Genomic DNA, 10,027 nt, shown 5'->3' on the forward strand with positions numbered 1-10,027 from the left:
CCCCTCCCTCCCAACCATAGGCTCTCCACACTTCAGGACCAGTGGTTTTTTTCAAAAGGCAAATCTAATCATATTAGTCTTTTGTCTCCACACTGCTTCTCCAGCTTAAACTCCTTCACTGACTTCTCTGCATTTAAGGTGAAAATCAAGCCTGATCTTTACCAACCACTCCTTTCCCCTTCAACTATTCTCTGCACAGCTCCCCTCCTATCCCAGCTATTTCGATTTTCTTTCTTTCCCAGATGTGATCATTTCCCTCTAACAACAGGATCATTGCAAATAGTTTTCTGTCTGTCCTTAATACTCCCCCTGACCTTGTGCCCCCTCCCTTACCTGTTTAACTCCAGGTGATACATCGTAACTCAGCTCAAGCATTCCTTCCTTAGGGATACCCATCTTAACTGCAGCTCTTCCCCTTTTCCAAATTTAGGTAAGATTTCTTTGTTATTTGCTCAATTGCGTTTCCCAGATTGTAAAGTACAGGAAAGACCATGTCTACACTTGTTCACCATTATACCCACAGTGCCTAGCAGAGTGCTTGGTTCATATGTGATACTCGTTAATATCTTAATTAATATCTGTTGAATGAAATTAAGGAATGACCAGTGGGGTAGGGTTCCATCTATTTTGCTGTTTGCTGTCTTTACTCTTACTCTGACACATGCTTTTTTTATTCTTTCAGGACAGTGCGGCCTGGGAAAAATGGGTTATGAGTGTTATCATTTTTCCTGTCACATTAAATTATCCATATTCATTGAAATATTCAAACCTACCTATCATTATTTAACAAACTTTACTTGAAGGCCTGAATGCAAGGAAATGTGTCCAAACAGCTTTTTAGGGCATAAACACAGTTATACTTTCTCTACATTGAGTCTTGGACCCAGAGTCCTTAATTTAAAACTCAGCTTCACTTTCAGGATTCTTGGAGCTACAAACATCCCAATCATCTAAAAACACCAATCTTGAAGAATTCAGAAAATAATGTCTGCAACTAAACATAGCTTTGATTGGTATGTACCCCCTTTTTTCCCTGTAGCTCTGAGAAAAAGGAAAGGTGTAATTTACTGAGAAGCACTTAGAAAAACATTTATTAAAGGGAAAATATATGATTTTACCCTATAAGATATTATGATACAGATAAAGCTTGTTCGCACATGTAGATATAGAGCCTTAAGGAATTTTTTTGATCAGATTGTCTTAGCTGGTCATTGTAAAACTGAGTTTCAGAACTATAGGACCTTTACTTCAAAGTCCATGTTTCTGGTATGACATATTGTTTCTGCCTTTAGGCTTGACAAGATCATGTCTACTGCCACCTGGCCAGGAGGTAGTCAATACCCTATAAGACAGTGGCTTAGGTACTATACAAGCTCTAGATTCCTTCCTTCTTTTGCTCCTCCTTTCCTTTCTCCTTCCCTCTCTTCCTTTCTTCTCCTTTCTAGAAGGAATTATTTGAGTTGGTTAAGGTGCGTTTTCTCTCTCTTGCCCATCATTTAGCTGTTCATTTTTTTCATATATGATTTTTAAATGTTATCGAGAGTTACATGACATTAAGACATACTTGGTAATTACGTGGATTTAATTCTTCATGCTTTTTTAAAAATTCCACTAGTATTCTAATTCTTTAATATTGAAATAGTTTTCTACCTCCTCCCACCCTCAAACTCTGAATAAAAGTTGCATGTGTGGGCACTTCAATCTTCTACACATGAACCCTTCCATCTATTGATTTATTTAATTCTACTCCTAGAGTAAGATACGAATGTATTACAATTCAGGTAAGTAATGATTTCATTGTTCCCTTCTCATACAATTTACTGAGGATTGGCACATCTTAGAGGAAATTGCAAAGACCAGAATTGGATTGAAGTGCAGCTATTACACTTCTATGTACAGACAACTTCCCAATAACAGTCTAAAATAGTTTTCCCACAGTGTCTTGTGAACTCACCTGCAATTTTTCTCATTGCTCTGGGGTGTAATTGAGCTGAATTAGGAGACTTACACTCAACAGACTGCCTCTTAAAACAGCTTAGTTAAAATTACTTTTAAGATACAGAAAATGGCCTGAATCTTCGTATATACATATATGACATCGATTTTCTAAACTCTATAATTTTTATTCCACATTGATCAGCTTCACATATCTTCTGGGATTCATTTGATATTGAATTGGTTGGGTTTCCCAAGCATTGAAAATTACATATAAAATCTTAAATCTGAATTGAAATATATTCTTATCTTACTTATTATTATCTTTACATTATTACCAGCCATGGTAATATACTGAGATATAATTCAGTTTGTTTATGACTGTGCCAATAGCTCTATCTATATGTATAAATGGATATACCTAAATTCAGTTTGTTTTAAACAATCCAATTTGCTAAACTGCAAAAATGGAATGAATTATTCTCATGTTTATGGGTATGTAGGCAGTGGGGGGTGGGGAAAAATAGTAATCTTACTGGTCATTATGGATTGTATGACAGATAAAGTGAAATTTTACTGATTTTACGAATATTAACTGAGAACCTCACGGGCCCCAGTTATTATAGGAGGCTCTGGGGTTACAGAGATGAAAAAAAAAAAATGTTTATTTATTTATTTTTGAGAGACACAGAGAGAGGCAGAGAGAGAGGGAGACAGAAAATCCCAAGCAGGCTCTGCACTGTCAGTGCAGAGCCCAACGTGGGGCTCAAACTCATGAACCATGAGATCATGATGTGAGCCGAAATTGAGTGGGACACTTAACTGACTGACCCACTCAGGTACCCCACAGAGATGAAAATTCTTTTTAGAAGCTGCATTTTTAAATCTTATTTTCTTTCAGAAAGAGAGAACACACATGAGTTGGGGAGAGGGGGAAAGAGAGAGAGAGAGAGAGAGAGAGAGAGAGAGAGAGAACCTTAAGTAGGCTCCATGTGGAGCCAGCTGTGGGGTGTGATTGTATGCCCCTGGAATTAGGACCTGAGCTGAATTCAAGAGTCAGATGCTCAACCAACTGAGCCACCCAGGCGCCCCCCTGAGCACTCATTTCTTAAGAAGATAACCATGCAAATGAAGAGAACCAAGTATGATGGCTATTTTAGTAAGCTTTTGTACAAAATAACTGGGAAATAAAAAAGAGATTACCTAATCCTATCTAATTTGGGGCTTTTAAGTTTTCCTACATTTTCACTTCTATAAAAAACACTTCAGTAACAAAATTTGGGGGAAAAAAAACAACCAAAAACCCTCCTCTCCATTTTAGCTTAGAATAAATTCCTAAAAAAATGGAATTACTAAAGTTAAAGTCATGAAAACTTTCAAGGTCCTTGATCGATACTGCAAATTGCTTTCTTGACAGAATGCTTAATTTAGACATTCACCAGCAATTTCACAGAGTGCCCATTTCACTATTCTACCACTAGGGTAGTAGTCTGTTCTTTTTAAAATTAACCTCTCCATTCCCTTCAGCAGAGATAACCAATGACACACATTTCTTTGTATTCCTTTCCAGGATTACACTATCTGTATTTATGATAGTTTTGTGATACATGGAAATGTATTTAATTTTATAAACACAAATTCATTATACAGTCAACTATGCTAATATTTCTCATGATTTTTTTTGCTGATGTTTTCAAGATACCCCACTTTTTATTTTCCTCTATTCTTTATTATTGATTGACTGGTTAATATGGTCATTGTGGTCAAAGAAGAACTATATTAATCTTGAAAACTGGCAGAAGGAAACTCTCTAGTGTTTGTGTTTACCCGTTTCATTTAACTCTTTTCAAGGGAACCTGAGGGATGGCCCAGACACAGCATAAGCCTTGGGATTTCTAAACAAAGGGGAAATAGTAAACTTGACCTCCTCTGAGGAAAACACATCAGAAAATATGTCTGTCTACTGCTTAGAGGTTTGGAAAATGATGATGATTCTATTCACTGCCATTAAAGAAGATAGCATTTCCAGCAAAGGGAGTGTGTGTATATGGGTGGTAGAACAGGAGAAGTGGGTAAATCAAAATAAAGCAAACTAGTTGTAGAGGCGAAATAAGAATATACAGAAATACAATACATTTCAGGGCTCTTTCGTTGAACTGAACCAATTAACGGCCCCTACTTACCAAAGAATGCAAGCTCTCTCAAATGTCCTCTTTATACTAGATTCTTCAGCGACATGATCTTCTATTATACACAGAAGTGCATCCATAGAAACCTGCCACAGTGAAGGAGGGTTGTTTTCTCTTTGTTCATTCTTCTTACAACATCCTTTTAAGTTATTTTGACATCCAGCTACTTAAAAGTAGAATCCTAAACAAAATAATTTAATGCCAGATCTATAGGATGTCAGAATTTGGGTAAAATGAATAAAAAATTTATTACCCAAATGTGCTATAAAACAGCACAATGATGTATTACAGAAGGTGTTAGAAAATAATTACAGCTGTTCAAAAAAAAATCTTGCCCTAAAGATCAGATAGTCTGAATTTTTAAAAATAATCCTGGTGGAACCAGTTTATGTTTTATTAAAATTTCTGAGAAAAAAAATCTAAACCCTTCCTAGTGCAAACCTGGCAAAATACTAAATAGCTTTATCTGCTAAATATAAATTTAATTCAGTGAAACAAACCCTGAGCCGAGGAAGAAATTTTGATGGAGGAAAGCCTACTTTCTCTTATGTCTTAGAGGTAAATGTAAGATCCCTGCCTGGGATAAGCAGTAAGAGACTACAACACCACACTGTTCTTTGTGATGAAAGAAAAGCAGTGAACACCTTTTCACCTCCATTTCTTTGACTTCAACTTGGGAAAGACGGAGTTGATTTTTAAATTACGTGATCTGTGACTTGGGTTTACCCTGTTCTCCTCTTCTTTGTAATGAAATAGAATGAGGACTCATTAGGTTTTCTCTCTTGTTAACAGTAATTTTCTTTGGGCAGCTGGACGAAGGACATAAAGGGAAAGAAAAGGCTTTCCCTGCGGAATAACAATTTAGAGGGACTTTGATGGGGAGCGAGGATAAAACCTGGAGAGAAACTACAACCTCCAGGGAGCAGCTGTGAGAACAAGTTCAGGGTATGTGGGAGAGGGCCTCCTGCTTTTCAAAGCTGATGATAGCCATAAAAGAGGGAAGAGGCTGAAGGAGAAGGGTAAATGGCGGGATACCAAATGTGTTCTACCAGTAACATGTAACACAAGGTAGTCAATTATTCATGGAAATAATCATAGGCATCAGAACAAAAATTGAAGTCATGGCTTTTAAAATGTATGGAAAGTTTTTTTGAAAGTTTTGGTAAGAGTCACGAGTTTTAAGTAAGATATTTTTAGGTATTTTAGTAAGGTATTTTTTAAGATGTTATTTTCTAACTTCCTTTCCTGGTACTCTCCCAAGACTCACCCCTCTCCACACACAAGGGCCTGGTTGCTCTGTCAAACAGGACAAGAAAGTTCCACCTTTGGTCTTTGGCACTAAGTATTCCCTTTCATGGAAAGTTCTTTTCTAGATATTCTCCTGAGTAATTCCCTCGCCCTTCAAGTCTTTATTCAAAAGTCGCTTCCTCATGGAGACCTACCCAATTAGATGGTGTACCCAGCCTCTCCTTCCACCTAGATTGCAACCCCTTCCTCAAAACTCTCTCCATTTCCTTTCCTTTCTCTGTCCATTTTTTCCCCATAGGATTTACCATCTTCTAACATGCTTGTGAATATTACTTTTTTTCAATATTTATTATTCATTGTCTTCTGCCTCCTCCACCCCCCACCTCCTACCTCCAGATAGAATGCTAAGCTCCAAGAGGGCAAGGATCTTTGTTTCTTTTAATGGATGTGTCCAAAACACCTAGTATAGTGCCTGACATGTGAAAGGTATAAAGGCATTTAATTAGTATTTGTTAAATGAATAAACAAAAACTTATGTAATCCACATGAACTGTGAAGTGCATATAACCTAAGGAAGATAATAGAGCTTCTCGGCCTTTTGCCTAAGATCAAGTGTAGGAAGACAACAGAGAAATGTTCACATACATCTGCTTTTTGCTGTTGTTGGGAGATACAGAAACAGGAAGCCAAATAGACACTAAGGCGCTTGTTTTGTTTCCTGGGAGAAGAACCACCTAGAAACTGGTCCTTTTTACTATCCAGTTTACAGTATTTCCTGAGATTAATAATATCTTGCATTTGAGTGATGACTCTAAATTTTTTCTTAAAGGTCTGTGTTATATGTTAGCTCACTTTAATCCCTATTTTGCAATAAAACTAAAGCTCAGAGAGGCAAAAACTTGCTCAATGTGTTACATTCAGCAAATGTGACTTCACATTTGGGTATCGAGGCTAATTCCACAAGCTGTCTTCACAGAGAGAAGACAAAGGATTACTCCACTGAGAGGATGAAAGACAAAAGACTGGCGTGTGTGTGTGTGTGTGTGTGTGTGAGAGAGAGAGAGAGAGAGAGAGAGACAGAGAGAGAGACACATGGTGTGATGTCTGTCGGTAGAGTAAGAAGACAAGAACAGAGACAAATTGTCGGAATTAAAGAACATCGCCGTTGACAATGACCTACATTTGTTGTTCAGTATTCAAAACATGTTTTAAAAGGTTAAAATGATATCTAAAATATATTTCACAGTGCTCATTTATGCCTTGAACGCCATAAAATTTAGACTTTGTGAGGGGATTTATTATTCTTTTCATTGTTTCTTATCATGTAACTATAACTCATTTAGAAAATTAAGGTCAATACTGAAATTTTGTCATTGTTTTTCAATAGTTGTTAGCTCTCCAGCTATGAATTCTCCGTATTAGACAGCAATTTTTGCTTTTTGTTATGAGTATTTATCAGATACTTTATTTCTGGGATACACAGCTGTTAACTGCAAAACGATTCTTTTAAGTGTCAACGTTCAATCATTTAGCCCTTTTATTTCTATTTTTTCCCCTAGCAGCTGTTCTATTGATTGTCTAGAAATGGTCCCTTCTATGTTTAAAATTAAAACAGGAAGAGCAAAATAAAAACTTTATATGTAAAAAAAAAGGACGGTAAAATCATAGGAACCCAAGTGTTGTGCTCCAAGAAACTGAAATGTATTTGCCCTATAAACATGCCCCCCCCCCCACATTTGGAATGCACATATACACACTTAATTAAAGTTGCCCTTATTGAAATAATTCAGGAAAAGTATCAAATACATTAAGTGAACACTAGGTGTTTATTACTCTGCTAAATAATGAAACATAGTTTCAGGAAGTGGATAAGCTGTTATTACCCTCATTTTACAGTTGAAACTCAAGCTCAGGGAAGTTGAATAACCTAGTCAAGGTTTCACAGCCAGGAAACTGCAGGGATGAGATTGGAACTGAGTTTTGTCTTGATTTCAAAAAGCTGTGTTCTCTTCTCCTTTTATCTCCTTTTCTCCTGAACTATATCAGACATACAAAAACTGTACAGAGAAAAATGAAACCCTAGGTACCCATCTGCCAACTCAAGAAATAGAAATTATATATATAGTTGGACCCCTAATTATATTTGCCAATCTTGTGCTGCCTCTTTTACTTCTGAATCCTGAATTGGTATTTTTCATTTCCATTTACGTCTTTACATGTTTACTACATATATATGTGTCTCTAAACAATATTTAGTGTTATTTGACACTAATGTTAATTTTTACTAATATATAGACATATTTATATATGTATTTATGCATATATACCCATGCACATACACATGTGAATACATATGTATATATGTCTATATACTGATATAAGTGTGCAACTATATGCATATCTGTATATATATGATGAGATATACATGTATATGCATATGTTTCACATATATGCTTAATGATGTTACAGGAAAAGTCCATCTGAATAATTGGAACAAGAATTGGTGTGAATTTTGTCAAAAATCTTTTGATATCAATGAAGATGATCATATGATACTTCTCTAATTTTATAATGTAATGGATTTTTATTTATTGCTTTTCTATTATTCAAGTATCTTTGATTTTGTGGACTATATCTTGGTGATGATGTATCATTTTTGAATCCACTTTTGGATTTTAATTGCTTAACTTTAGTAATTTATTGTTAATTCAATTTATTTAAACTCAAAAATATTCACCCATTTCTCCCACTTCCTAACCTCCATCTCTGACAACCACCAATCTGTTCTCTGTATCTCTGAGCTTGTTTTGTTTGCTTGTTTGTTTAAGTTTCCATGAGTAAGAGAGATCACATGGTGTTTGTCTCTCTGATTTATTTCACTTAGCATAATGCCTATTAGGTCCACCCATATTGTTACAAATAGCAAGTTTTCACTCTTTTCATAACTGAATATTATTGTGTTTAAATAAAGAACCACACGTTCTTTATTCATCCATCGATGGACACAGGTTGTTTCCATGTCTTAGCTATTGTAAAGAACTCTGCAGTGAACACAGAGGTGTCATATGCCAATATGATACTGTTTGGATCTTTTCTTCCCCCTCACTACCTTTTTATCAGATATTTATCCAAAATTAGCTGTCAAAAATGATTGGGCATTTATGGAATAAACAAATTTAAGTTTACGCAGCAGGTTTCTTTTCTTCTGTGGTGTGTGGGTTTCTTTTCTGCAGGCTTTTTCTCAGCTGCTGGTTTCTTGGTAGCTGCAACTTTTTTTCCCCCAGAGGCTTCCTCTGCTTCTTCCTTTCCCTTCCCTTTCCCTTTCGCCTTCCCTTCCCTTTCCGTCCTTTCCTTTCTTCCCTGTCACAGGCTCCCTTCTCATCTGATTTGGCTTCTAATGCTGCAGCTGCCTCATCCATCTGGAGTCTGTGATTCTTGCTCTGGTAAAGAACGGTGTTCTGGTTTGCAGTCTTCACATATGGGTTTAGCTTCAACACAATTCTCAGCTTTTTCAGCGGATTCTTCTTTAGGACTGTGATGAGTCCTCTTGTGTGGTGCTCGGAGGTCTCTTTGGATTTCTGGGCTTTACAAGATTCTGGTAACGTCTGTACTGAGCAACTTGTGCATGAGAAGGCTGTAGTTGATCTTGAGGCAGGCAGCTTTATGTCAAGTGCCATGCAGATTATGTAACCTATGGGAAGCACTTTCAGTCCAAATGCAGAAATGTCCCACATGCTCACCAGGAACAAGTTCCAAAATGTTCGGTTTGCTTGCATTAAGTAATTCCAGGGATGTTTCTGAAGGTGTTGATGATATGGTGTCCCTCATTATAGATGAGGCAGGGTCCTCTGTGATGGATACAACAACAGCTTCTCATTTTGCCCCTGCCAGCTCTCATTTGCTGAGAGGCACAGAACTTTTTGCTATCACTCCAGGCCTTGAGTTTCTTAAGAAGCAAAACAACCTGCTTGGTCTTATCATAGCCTTCAACTGTACCTTCAACCACCAAAAATGGTCCAGGAGTTCCCTCAGTAGGATGACATGAAGACATGACCAGAGCTGGGAAGGCCGAGGCAGCGGGGGAAGAGCAGATGGCATATCACTTGTGTGTTGTGTTCACCATGCAGTGACAATGGCACCAGGTTTTGGTTTGTGCAAACATGCAGCCCCCACCATGTTTCCAAAAGTACCTTGGCCAGAACTGTGAATCCCACTGTGGCGGGCAACGTGAACCCCACACCTCAGCACTAGTTGGATGGCCTGCTAATTCACTGACCGCATAGGGCTGTCCGTTGTTTTTGCACAAGATGGTGTGAGCAAAGTTCACAATACCTGGTCAAATGGGAGTCCTGAACATGCCAGGCAAAGTGGCATTTTTGCCAGATGACTCCCCTTTTTCAGAGTACGTTGATATCAGTGGGCACGCACACGCCATGGCAGGAAGAGAAGGTGGTCATGCTCCTCTCAACCTTAGTACCTCCTACAGGAAAAGTTGTTTTGATTTTTTTTTTTAATTTTTCAAATGGGTTTTCTTGTTTTCTTTGGATAAATACCCAGAAGTGAAATTGCTGGATCATATGGTAGTTCTATTTTGAATTTTTTGAGAAACCTCCATACTGTTTTCCCTAGTGGCTGCCCCAATTTACCTTCTCAGC

At 37.3% G+C, this 10,027-nt stretch overlaps 1 pseudogene; it reads right to left on the minus strand.

Moving 5' to 3' along the window:
* Positions 1-8,554: 8,554 nt before the first annotated feature.
* On the minus strand, positions 8,555-9,807 carry LOC109275074 (60S ribosomal protein L4-like; annotated as a pseudogene).
* Between the last annotated feature and the right edge of the window lie 220 nt (positions 9,808-10,027).

This window comes from Panthera pardus, unplaced genomic scaffold (genome assembly GCF_024362965.1).
Source record: "Panthera pardus isolate Hobbes unplaced genomic scaffold, ASM2436296v1 HiC_scaffold_2, whole genome shotgun sequence".
NCBI classification, from domain to species: Eukaryota; Metazoa; Chordata; class Mammalia; order Carnivora; family Felidae; genus Panthera; species Panthera pardus.